The 13,186-nt window shown below is 34.9% G+C and overlaps 1 protein-coding gene across 15 annotated transcripts in view; it reads right to left on the bottom strand.

The window, feature by feature from the left end:
• The window catches only part of RIMS2 (regulating synaptic membrane exocytosis 2), a 505,770-nt gene that overhangs the window by 434,895 nt on the left and 57,689 nt on the right, over positions 1-13,186 (bottom strand). The gene's annotated exons all lie outside the window — the stretch shown is intronic.

The following is a 13,186-nucleotide window of genomic DNA, read 5'->3' as shown; positions in this document are numbered from 1 at the left end:
AGACAGTAATTTTGGAGTTTAGATAGTCTCATGCCTGAATGAAAATCCTCCCAGCAACACATTTTGAAAATTCTAGGCATAGCTCTTAATTCTCTAGATAATTAGTGGTACTATGGGATCCTAGAAGAAGACTTGACCTCAAATCTGGCCTCATAAAATTACTAGCAATGTGACCCTGGGCAAATCACTTAACCTCTGCCTACCTCAGTTTCCTCATGTGTGTATGGAGTTATTAATATTTGTCTTATGGAGACAAATGCAATAAATCTATATTTATTATGACTTAATATCATATCCTCCCTCAAGTTTTCTTTTATTTAGATATCACACTATTATTGTAAGGATGAACTCTGATAATAACAAATAATAAGTCATAAAAATAAAAAATAATAAATCAGGTAATGACAAAGTAGTTTTAAAACTACAAGTGCTATGTATTATTTATCGCTGCTGCTACTGTTGAGAACATAGGGGTTGATACATTGTCATATCTGATGGTGATGGAATACTATTGTGCTCAAAGGAATAATGAACTGGAGGAATTCCATGTGAACTGGAACAACCTCGAGGAACTGATGCAGAATGAAAGTAAGATTCTGTCATTGGGGGAGGTTTTTGTTGTTGCACACTAGGATCACTTGCTTTTTAGACTGCTGGAGCATTCATTCATATTGTACTAGCAGTGCACTAAGACCTTCCCTTCACCCTAGTCTTTTCCATGTGAATTAATATGTAGTTATATTTCTCCCATCTTATACTTGTGGTCAAAAGAATCAATAACAAAATTATAGAATTTTAGGAGCAGCTAGATGACACAGTAGATTGAGAGCCAGGCTTAGAGATGGAACAACCTGGGGTTCAAATCTGGCCTCAGACATTTCCTTACTGTGTGACCTTGGGCAAGTCACTTAACCCCTATTGCCTAGCCCTTACTGCTCTTCTGCCTTGGAGCCAATACATAGTTCTGATTCTATGATGGAAGGTAATTGCTTTTATTTTTTAAAAAAAGTAAGATTTTACTTGTGGAAAGGAAAATTCAATCAAGCTTTCGGCACTTCGGCCCACTGAGATGGATGCAGACAGCAGTTGGAATGTGACAGGAGGGGCAGTGACAGTTGGAGTGAGAGAAGAGGATTGTGGGAGTAATGGTTAACTGAAAGGGCTTTTGCCCTCTGAACTCTGTTGAGTGAGGAGCAAAGTCCTGGAGCTCCAGATTCCCACCTGCGGAAAAGCCTGGCCTCCATTTTCCCTTGCCCAGAAGAGAAAGAAGGTTCCTGTTGTTGGAGAGCCTCCATTAGAGGAAGAATGAACAACTACAGCTGCTGAGAAGGGGCTGATCCCTTACCTCAAGGTCACCCTCAAGAGCCTTCCCTTCCCTTGACCTTCCCAAGAAGGACACTTGCCACTGGTTAAGGGAGGAGACTTTAATTAGATCAGAAGCCACCTTGGCTCAGCTGAAGAAAACAAGAAACCCAAATAGGGTCTCCTCTTCCCTCTAACCTATCATCTCCCCCTTGATCCCTCTATCCTCTCCCTTCTCCAGCTGCCTTGTTCATCTACAAAATAAACCTATTCGCAGTCAGATCAAGGAGACATCATTTCCGAAGCAAAGAAGGGAAAAGGGTTTGAGCAGCTGCTTTGCTCAGGCTCCATTTTGAGCGAGACCCCCTGCGGTGCCGACGTTGGCTGTGGGGAGGTTTCTGTAGGGAGAGGGTCCGAGCTTGATTAACCAGCTTTGCCACCCACCTCTCCCAATAGGAAAGCCTTCGCTTTAGCATGCAGGGCCGGCTCCTGTTCTCTGGCCATCCACCATTCCAGAGGAACCTCCTCTGTTGTCTTTTGTAAAAGTAGAGTATTGAGAGGGGAGTAGACAGACATTCACACCAGGTCTGTCACTCTTCCAACATCAAACCCTTTTCAATATATACATATATTTTTACATACTTCAGTTGCCATTAAATTTCATCTTATTTCATTCAATACAATGTTGATTGTAGCGACCTTTTTAAACCTTAACTATCATCCAGCCATCCAAGATTTGAAAGAGAAGTCCTTTTGAAGGTAACAAAATGCATTAAATATCTGAGAATAACTCTCCCATGACATATAGAAGACTTATTCAAATACAATTATGAAAAAGCTCAAGAAAAAGCTAAATTATCATGTAGTTATCTCATGTTTATGTAAAAATGTTGCTACGCAGATGAAGGCATAGACAGTCCTAACCAAATCAAATTACTGAGAGTATTTTATAAGATTAGCCAAAATAATAAAATTTATGAGAAATATAAGGTCAAGAATATCAACTGAAATAAGCAAAATGGTCAAAATGAAGGGCATTTGCCCTTACCAAATCTCAAATAATATTACAAAATAGAAATGATCAAATCTGATACTAGAGAAAAATAGATTATTGAAATCAGTTAGATAAGAAAAAAACAAAAATTAAAGGTGTACAGCCATCTAGTGTTCCACAGGTCCAAGAACATGAACCATTAGGAAAGGGACTCTAAAAAGAACTGCTAGGAAAACTAAAAAACAGTGAGGTGTAATATATATTTTGTCTGAGATTGTTTCATTAGGTTCTGTTTACAATAAATTATAAATAATCAAAGAGGGAAAATTCACATCAAACATGATTAAAAACAATGGAAATTTATCTATTTTACAGCTGTGAATAATTCATTACAATTTAGAAGACATAATAAAAGACAGAATAGTTTTAATTGTAGAAAACTAAAAAGTTTTTTCACTAAGAAAATGGATATAGCTAAAATAAACCGTGGATATCTCTCTTCTAAAAGTCTGGAATCTGAGATCTATTGAGAATGAACAGAAATCTATAGGCTGAAAAGTAATTGCTAGGCAAACATGAAGTTGAAGAATTAGAAAAAAGTTTCACAAGAAGATACATAAACTATTAACCTTCAGAAAAATTGTTCAAAATCTGTAATCATCAGGGAAATGCAAATTAAGATAACAAATTAAGTCTTTCCTATGTGCCAAAAATTACACTCAGCCCTGGGAATATATTTTAAAAAGCAAGCTAGTCTCCACTATCAAGGAGTTCATATATCAGACAGGGGAACTAACTCATATAGGAAAGTTCAACTGCAAAATGGATGGAAGGGTCGAGTGGGCCCAAGGCTATACTTGCAGGGTGGATGGCAAGACCGAGGATTCCTTGAGATACACAGCCAAGTCAGGGAGCAATGCTTGGAGGCTTTGAGGGCATAGTGGCAGTACAGATGGCAAGGCCCAGTAGAGCTTCAGAAACCATGTCTGGGCAGATGGCAAAACCTGGAGCTTTTCCATCCTAACAGAAGGATTAGAGTTAAAAGACTTTCTGCTCATCCAAATGGTCTGGACAACAATGTCCACTCCATAAGAAAGGGTAGGGAGGGATACTCTGGAGGGGTCTAACTTACCACTGTTGGGAAGAAAGAAATAGACCTTGGGATTGGGGAGGAATAGAGACTATATGTTGAAGGAGAGGGATTCAGCATCCAGCCAGAGTAGGGGGAAGGAGGAAAAAAACATTGGCCGTAAGGTTGGGGAAAAAGATTGCCTGTAAACCTATTCTTTCTTGGCACCCTGGATTGGCTCTGGCCAATTATTACACTATAAGGAATACAAAGAATTCAGAGAAACATGAGATGTGTGTATCTTTGTAGCCACATAACCTTCCATAGTGCTTAAAGTAGTAAACATTAATTCATTAATAAATAATTTGATTAACAAATACTTGTTGAATGAATGAATGAATATCCCCTTAAAGTCCAAACAATTTCTTCTGAATAATTGATTTGTCCAAATTCCCCTATTCATTATACCAACAAATTTATAGCCACCATTTTATAAAATCCTTCTCTACTTCAATATTCTCCCAAAAGTAATGTTCTCTTTCCCAAAATACCTTTTATTTAACTTGGAATATGTTAACATTTAAGTTTATAACCACTGCATATAAAATTTAATTTATTGATATAATTTGTGTATGTGTCTTTACTTTTCATACATTACATAGTAAGTTAATCATATGTAAAATGTATGCTATGTATAATTTCCATATAGACATACTGTCTCTTATTAGACTGTAAACTCATTTCAGATAGGAATTTTTCATTCTTTTTACTTATATCTCTGATATCGAGGAAAAACATCTGGCACAAAATGGAATTTAATAAGTACTTGCTAATTGAGTTACTGATATTTTGAAGATCTTTTATTTCACTGATTTGGATATTCACTTCAAGGGTACAGACAACTATTCATTCATGATTTCTCATCCTGTACAATTCTTTTTGGAGCTCTCACGTAGATTCCTTTTTTTTTAAACCCTTACCTCCTGTCTTAGAATCAATGGTCAATATTGGTTCCAAGGCAGAAGAGCAGTCGATGTAGGCAATTGGGGTTAAGTAAATTACCCAGTCACACAGCTAGGAAGTATCTGAGGTCAGAAGTTAACCCAAGGTCTCCCATCTCTAGGCCTGGCTCTCTATCCACTGAGTCACCTTGATGCCCTTTATGTAGATTTTTTACAGATGATCTAGCGAAAGTATTAGAGGCTTTCTTCTAGGTCTTTTTTACATAATGAAATACTAGCCAACACTATAACTATTTATAATCCACATTTTCTATATGACAGGCCCTCTTCCTGTATCAATAATATATTTTCTGAATGATATTCCCGATACAACTTCTTGAATATTGGTCATCTTTGGAAATACGATGCAGTTCAGATGCACCCACCATTCATTTTTCCACTGCCCCTTAAGGTTTCCTATACTTTTGATTCCTCTGCAATTTTTTTACAAGTTATGAGGTCTTCCAGATGTTCCCATTTGTAGATAACAGTGCATCAAACCTCAGAATATCAAAGAGCCTTCACAGTGAAACCTATAACAAACTACACAGAAGTCATCAACAAGAATTTAAGTTCTTATGTCAGGCACTGCACTAAGCATTGCTAATGCAAATACAAGCAAATAGCCGTGCCTGCCAATGGGAAAAACAACATAAAAAGCACTAAAATATATTTATTAATGGAAATGTCATTAAAGAAGTCACATTACCATCTACTTATATGCCCAAGGGGATCATGGGTCCAACAGTTTGGGGGAAGATAGCACTAGCGCAAAGGCAAGGTGGAGAAAGTTAAGGAAGAGTCAGGAGAAGATCCAGGAAAAGAATAAAAATATGGCTAGCTTGGACAATTTCCTTAATATGGAGATTCTGGGAGAAACAGACCAATCAAAAAAAAAAAAAAGAGACAATTGGGTACAGTGAACTTCCAGGATGAGAGTGCCAGGAGTAGAGAAACTGAAAAATAATAATGAAAAAATTACTATCATCCAGTCTGTGACAAGCAATTGGAGAGTTTTCTCATTGAATAAGTACATTAGTACACATATTTGGAATAGGCATTGCACATAGATAACAAGCTGGGCTCAGATAAAGATGAATAGATCATTCTGGATTACATTTGGGAAATTTAATGTGTTCTTAATTCTCTCTTTTAATTCTTCCTGCACTTCAGCATAAAAACACATTCCTTTTAAAAAATACAAATGTTCTGTGTTAATGCTCTGTGGTTTTGAATTTTGGAGCTTTGCAATCTCTGGAGAAGTAAATTTATAACAAAAGACAAATAAAAATGCCTATTGCCCAAACTGACAGAAAGCCCATTGAATATGTTCATCAATGTGTATCTTGGAATAGATTAATTAAAAAGCACTTACTATATTCAAAACACTGTGTTAAGTGCAAGGAATACCAATTACAAAGAAAATCCCTACTTCAAGGAATTCACATTTAAAAGAGGAAGATAATCCATAGAAGTTTCAGCTTCAAGTTGAAGGGGAAAATCTTGTGGTCCCTAGTGTAAAGCAGTAAAGAAGACAGTAATGTAGTTTCATTAATGTCAATTCCACTGATAAAGTTATATTAGTTCATAATGTTGAATTATTTGACAATTCCAAGGACTTTTATAAAAGAAGGTTCTAGGAAGGTAAACAAGAAAGCAAAAGCAGCTAAAACAGCAACCATATCTGCCATTGTATACCATACATGGCACACAGAGGCCCTCATATCTCTAAAAAAATTAGGAAAATGAATTTCTCTTGTCATGTCAAAATTGATTATTTCATCATTATGATTATAGAGTGTTCAGCTTTATTTTGATGTTACTTTGTGCTTATATTATGGCCATTATGTATATTGTTTTCCTGATTCTGTTACCTTTGCTTTCTATCAATCTATATAAATCTTCTCAATAATCCTATGAGTTCTTTATATTCCTCATTTCTTATAACAATAATATTCCATTGTGTTCCTATAGCACAATGCTACAGATGGATATTCCAACCAGGAAAACCGCATACTATAATAGAATGACTATTGCATTTGGAATCAGAGGACCTGAGGATTCTTTCACTTAGTACCTATTACTTTGGACAAGTAATTTAAATGCCCTGAGTCTGTTTTCTCATTTTTTAAAATGAGAGTAGGTATTGGATCAAATTACCTAGGAGTTCTCTTCTGGCTATAAATCTATGAGTTTGGTGTCATATTGAATACGAATAGAAGGAAGAGCTTCCCTTTATGAGGAAAACTTCACATTCATGATTTCATTACAAAATATTTTTATCTAACTCCAACGTGATCTTCATGATACTATTCAGCAGGAGCATTGTTTACCAGGAAATGTCATGGATTTGAACTAAGGAATTGTTAAGTCATTCAGTTGTGTCCAGTTCTTCATGGTTCTGTGTTGCCATTTCCTTCTCCAGTAGATTAAGACAAACCAAGTAAAATGACTTGTCCAAGTTCACAAAGCTAGTATGTGTCTGAGATGAAATTTTAACTTAAGTATTCCTAACTGAATTACCTAGCTATCTCTAGAGTAAAGAGTCCTAGGTTCAAATCCTGACTTCTTATTCCATGTGCAACCTTTGCCAGATTACTCCATTCCTCTGAGACTCAGTAACTTTATCTATGAAATGATAGCATTGAACAAGATGACTTCTAAGTTCCATTCCAACAATAAATCTCTAGTGCTATGGTGGAAAATCATGGAATGCCACATACTCAAAAGATTTACACAAGGAATGGTGAATATATGCATTTTGAGGATGATGCCAACTTTTACTTATATTTTCAAATTAGAAGTAATATAAAGGAGATCATTGAAGATATTTAGGGTAACAAATGGAAATAGGCTCTGCATAAATACATATATACATACATATATGTATGCATATGTATATATATATGCCTTCAGAGAGACAGAATGAGTAACAGATGGACATCAGTTGAAGTCCCAGTGGAAGATGTTTGGGAGATAATGAATAACCCCTGTAATGGAAGAGGTATGAATAATTTAAAGTCTTATCAGCTGAAGAATATCCACAAAGATGAATTCATGGATTTTTCAAAGCATCAAAGTATTTAAATCAAAGTTAATCTCTGTTCCTCCAATCCATTTTCTTGTCATTTGGTCTTTTCCCATTTTCTTCAAATAGCCCAAAAGATGGATGCTCATTTTTTGCATTGAATCTTCCATTTTTTACCATTCATGGAATGGTATAATTCATCACTTTCATATTTAAGGACTATTTCCAGTAACTTCATTAATTAAAGATAACATAAATTTAAGATGGAAGCAAGAAGATAATCAATTTTTAATACTGTTGTTATTGACAATGAACTAAACTCAGGAATAAATATAGATGATCCAAGCACAGGAATTATGACTAAATAAGACCAGGCAAGCAATTCCAGCATTATTTGCTCATTAAGAAAAAGAAAGAGAGGCAGGTGAAGGAAGTAGTTAAGGATAACCCAAAAGGAAAGGACAATTTTTATGTTAAATTGTTTATTTTCAATTAGCAAAGTCCAAGGAGACGCCCCACCTCTGAAACATTTTCTCAGAATTTAAAGTTCTAACATGTTGTGTATTCATTTGTTGGCAGGTATTCTCTCTTGTGTTATAGAACTTCCATGTAGCCTTTTAAATTTCAGAGACTTTAGAGGTAATTTAGTATAATAATATCTATCTAATATCTTAACTTTGTTACAATACAACATTCTTTGGCTGACTCCTACATAACGCATGCAACCTCTTTTTAATAATTTTAGTTCAACCTTTACCTGAAGCATGAAAACATAACAAGTCATCATCTGCCCCCCCCCTCTTTTTTAAAGACATCCATTAATGGGGAATTTACTGCTTTATTAAAGGCATTTTTCATATTATTATTTTTTTCCTTTGGAAATTTTAGATGTCCCTCATTTCCCTTGCCATTCCTACCACCCCCCATAAAAACTAAAAGAAAAAGGCTTAAAGAAACCTTATATTACTTTTGAAACTTTGACAATCAAATTAAGCATTGTGAAGTGCTTTGCTCCATACAGACAAATTGCTTCCAATTTTGCCTCCTACTGCCACTCAGATAAGGAATTATTCATTCTCATTATGGTAGCACTTAGAGACAAAAATAAAAGATTTTTCCATTATACAAGGAGCAACATCTGTTATTAATTTTGAAATCTTTTGGCAGATGCATGTTATTTTCAATGTTGATTTCAGCCTTCCTGCATTTCTTTTCTTGAAAGTTTGAAATAAATTGAATAAAAGAATGTTCAAATGTCACCCAGATTTCCATCTCGTTTAGAGAATCCTATGTAAATTACATGGACACTGAGCCTGTGTCATTTGGGCTTTCCATAAGTCTTCAATGACAGGTCAAGATACACACATACAAGATCTACAATACATGTAAACAAGAATATGGACAAAGATTCTGAAATTTGAGTGGTGTTATAAAATTAATTTACCAATATAAAAATTAATTCTTTATACTACTAATAATAGTGTCTGACAAAGTAGCCAGTTGATCTTTTACTTAAGGCAAGTATGAAAGAAGGTGATAATTGAAATATAATGATAGAATATGAAACACAATGTGAAGAAAAGAAATAGGTTTATATAATTAAAGAATATCAGGGGTATTTCTATTACATGGAAAGGAGAAGACCAAAGATAAAATGTTAACTCATTCCTGTTCAACTAAGAACACAGACAATAAAGTAATAAAACTTCAATTTTAAAAATTCAATTGATCATTTCTGTAGAAATGTCTCTTTTCACATGACAGTATAAAGCCGACTAGGATAAAACAGCATTTAATTGTTTAGAAACTCAATGTGTATATAAACAAGGAAAACAAAATAATGAATATCCTAGAGTTTTGAAGGAATTGATAAATAAGAGAGCAAAGCACTGGCCATATAGGGGACTAAAAAAGGAAATGAGAATAAAATAGAATTTAGAGAAATGCTTATTATTTAAATGAGAGAAAAGTACAAAAGTTTTAAAGTCAAGTAAATCTCCTTTAACTTTTGTATAACTATAGCTTAGTTTAGTCCTTAATGGATAGTAGGTGATTTATACATTTTTCTGTATTTGAAAAGCATACCTAGAAAACACAAGAAACAATTGGTATCCTCTCAGAAAGATATGAAATACTGAGATACAACTGATAAGCCTTTGGAAAATTTAAAATATAACTGACCAAATAAATGTCTTTGAATGCTTGGATGTCAAGTTACATTAAGTAGGAAAAATGAATATAATCCTTATCCCTTTCCTTTAAATCCCACAGTATTTTTGCATTGCTCTTCTGGCATAATATCCATATTACCCATAGTTTGTCTCAGTTTCCTCATCTGTAAAATGAACTGTAGAAGGAAATGGCAAACCGCTCTAGGATCTTTGCCAAACAAATCTCAAATAAGCCTTTGAGGAGTTGGATATGATTGAAACAACTGAACAACAACCTAGTTAGTGTTATACAACTGACTAGTGATCATACATAAATTATTCTTATCAAGAACTGTATCAGTCTGAAAAACAGATGCAGTGATAGGAGTAATAGCATTTAATTTACTGTTTTTTAACATTCATTGAGGAAAGTGAAAGTGAATTCTTCATCCTGCAGAACACAGAATGTGTGGTACTCATCACACCTAAAAAATCCAAAGGAAATTTAAAGTAATCAGCAAGTTGGAGTTAAATCCATCAAGCCCAACTGACTATTATTAAGTCAATAAAATGATCATGAATCAAAAATCAACAAGAAGAAAGTGTGGCTAGATATGTTAGTAAGAAAAATATTTGAAAAGCTGAATGTGAGTGGGCAATAGAGTGCTATTATGTAAAAAATGGACATGAGGTAGGGATATATAAACTGGATTATGCCATGCAAGAATCTGGAAATAATCCTTCTATATTTGGCCTTGGCTGATGCTATCTTCAGTACTAAAATGCAGTGTCCGGTTCTGCTTTGCATATTTTAAAGGATTTTGAGAACAAAAAAAGAGGACAAAAAGAGGAATATAAATGATGTTCCTGCAAGGGAAGGTTAAAAGATTTGAAGTTAGTTATTCTGGAGAAGAAAAAGATACTGGGATGACTATCTGTAAATGCATGGGAATAATCAAAAGAAGGATAGTTATGCCTTGTTCTTTAGCTCAATAAATAGTCAAAATCTGAGATGGGCTAAAAGGTGCCAAATGAGTATTTCATACTCATAATCAATAATCATTTATCAAGTTTTAACCATGTCACTTACTGTATTAGAGAGGAGATTCCACTACAAAAAATGAAACAATCCCTATTCACAAGAAGCCTACAAAGTGAATTAATGCATAATATTTTTGGACAAGTTAGATTTATGATGTGTCTAGGACATCAAGTTTGTCCCATCTGGTTTATCCCAATAGATAATTGGTGTTGTGAGACTGAAGCGTGGGAAAAAGATCAGAACTGAAGCATAGATCTAAGAGTCAGCTACATAAAAATGACAGTTAAATACATGGGAGCTACTGAGGTTACTGAGAGTATAGAGGGAGAAAGCCTAGGACATGTGGAGAATACCCACAGTTAGGGAAAGTGATATGGATGATAAACCAGAAAAGGAGTATGGAGGGTAGCCATATAGAAAGACAGAAAACCAGGAAAAAATAGTATCAAAAATTTTAAAAGTAAAGAATATTCAGGATGCTGGGGTGGTCAGCAGTGTCAAACGCAAGAAGATAAAGACTAAAGAATTCCTAGACTGTTAAGTGTGAAGAAACACTGCAGCATACCAACAAGTTTGGTTATGTATTAATAATCCTTAGAACTTTATAAAAGTAGGATATATAGCTGTATTGGTGAACCCATTGGCATGTGTGCTGGAGGGGGCTGCACATCTCCCTGTCTCTACCATGCCTGAGGACATTTTTCACTTCACCCAACCCTTTGCCCCAGCAGCCCAATGGGAACACTTCCACCTTCTCCTGTCTTGGGGAAGGAGGCAGGTCACATGCAGCATGAGGGTGCTTCATGGGCACTTTGTTTCTAAAAGGTTTTCCAACCTGGATATATAATGATCTGTTCCTCCAAGGACAGAAAAACTTAAGACTATTTAATCATTTAATTAAGGCTACTCTTTCCAAATTTACCAGTTATCTTTTGACTGCCAAATCCAAAGGCTTATTCCAAATTCTTTCTCAACATTCATGCCCTCTTTGGAACATTTGACACTATTAATCATCTCCTTGACTTTCTCTCCTTTCTAGGTTTTTGTGACATTCTTCTCTCCTGGCTCTCTTCACATTAGTCTAACCTCTTCTCAGCAGCCTTGATCCAGGTCATGTAATTAAGTATGGGTGTCCCCCATGGTTCTGTCCCGGACCTTCTCCTCTTGTCCCTCACTCATACATTAAATTAATCTCCCTATGCAGATGATTACTGGATACATATACATACACACACACACACATATATATATATTTATATATCTCCCTGAGTCTTCTTCTGAGCTTCAGTCTCACATTGCTAACTGTCTTTTGTACATGTCAAATTAGATGTTTCATCAGCATCAATGATATGTCAAAAAAAGAATTAATTATCTTTCCCCAAAACTCTTTTCTCTTCACATTTTTCTTTTTATACTCAATGGAACCCACATCTTTCCATTTACTCAGGCTGACAACATCAATACCTTCCTTGAATCTTCACTCTCACTCACCACATGTATCCAATCTGTGGTCAAATTTCACTTCTACCCTCATATCTTTCATATGTAATCCCTTCTCTAGATTTACACAGTCATCGTCTGCATAGTGGCACTCTGCAATTATATTTCATTTACACTGTATATACTTGGATGTACCTAGTTACTTGCATGGTATCTCCTTTAGAATGTGAGCCCCTAGAAGGAAGGGAGCAGCTTTGAATTTTTTGTAATTTTCCAGTACCCATAGAGCTTTGCAAGGTGCCTGGTTCTTAATAAATGTTTCTTGATTGATTGCTTCTTGACAGATCACTGAAGAAATCCATATCACATTTACCATCTTAATGAGAAATGTAGATATGGACAATTTCAGTAATGTAACATGAACATTTCTGTTCATACAACTCTAATTTATAGGGAAGGATTGCTGTAATTGTTTTTCTTTTCAAAGTGAAATTACAGTTAATTGATTGAACATGGAAAACAGCATGAGAATACTATGAAGTAACTGCAAGATTCAGTTAAAGATCCAAATACATACTTTTTCAGGTTAGGAAACTGAGTTTAAGACATACGACATGCCTTGTCCAAAGTCACATATAAGAATACAAGTCAAAGGTGGAATATGACCCACGGGATCCTCTGACTCCAAGATCAAGTCTCTTTTCATTATACCATGCTTCCCTCAAAGACATCCTCTTTGATGCCCACTGCCATCCAAAGGTACCTCTTAAGAATATAGCTAAGGAATCCAGGAAATGTCAAAGTGAGAATAGTGTCATGAAAGACATTTAGATTATTTTTAGGTTTACCTAATGTAGTGGCAATTTGTAGATGGTTTAGTTGGATACAGAAAATAAATTTTTCCTATCCTGGCTACCTGGATAGTTATTGCATGGATCAAATGAGAAAATGAATAAGAAAGAGTTTTGAAAGCCACAAAATATTTGTGGAAATACCAAGTATTACTTATAAGTGGATTATTATCATTATTATTCAATAACCTTTAGTTTTTCTGTAATTTACATATATGGTTCTTATTGTATTCTGTGCAACAAATGAATAATCCTGACAAGGCTGCCACCTGCAATAAATTTAGCCAAAATAAATGCTTCTGTTTTTTC

Source organism: Gracilinanus agilis, chromosome 1, assembly GCF_016433145.1.
Source record: "Gracilinanus agilis isolate LMUSP501 chromosome 1, AgileGrace, whole genome shotgun sequence".
NCBI lineage: Eukaryota > Metazoa > Chordata > Mammalia > Didelphimorphia > Didelphidae > Gracilinanus > Gracilinanus agilis.
Note: the sequence above shows the minus strand (reverse complement) of the source record. Positions and strands in the feature narration are given on the sequence as shown.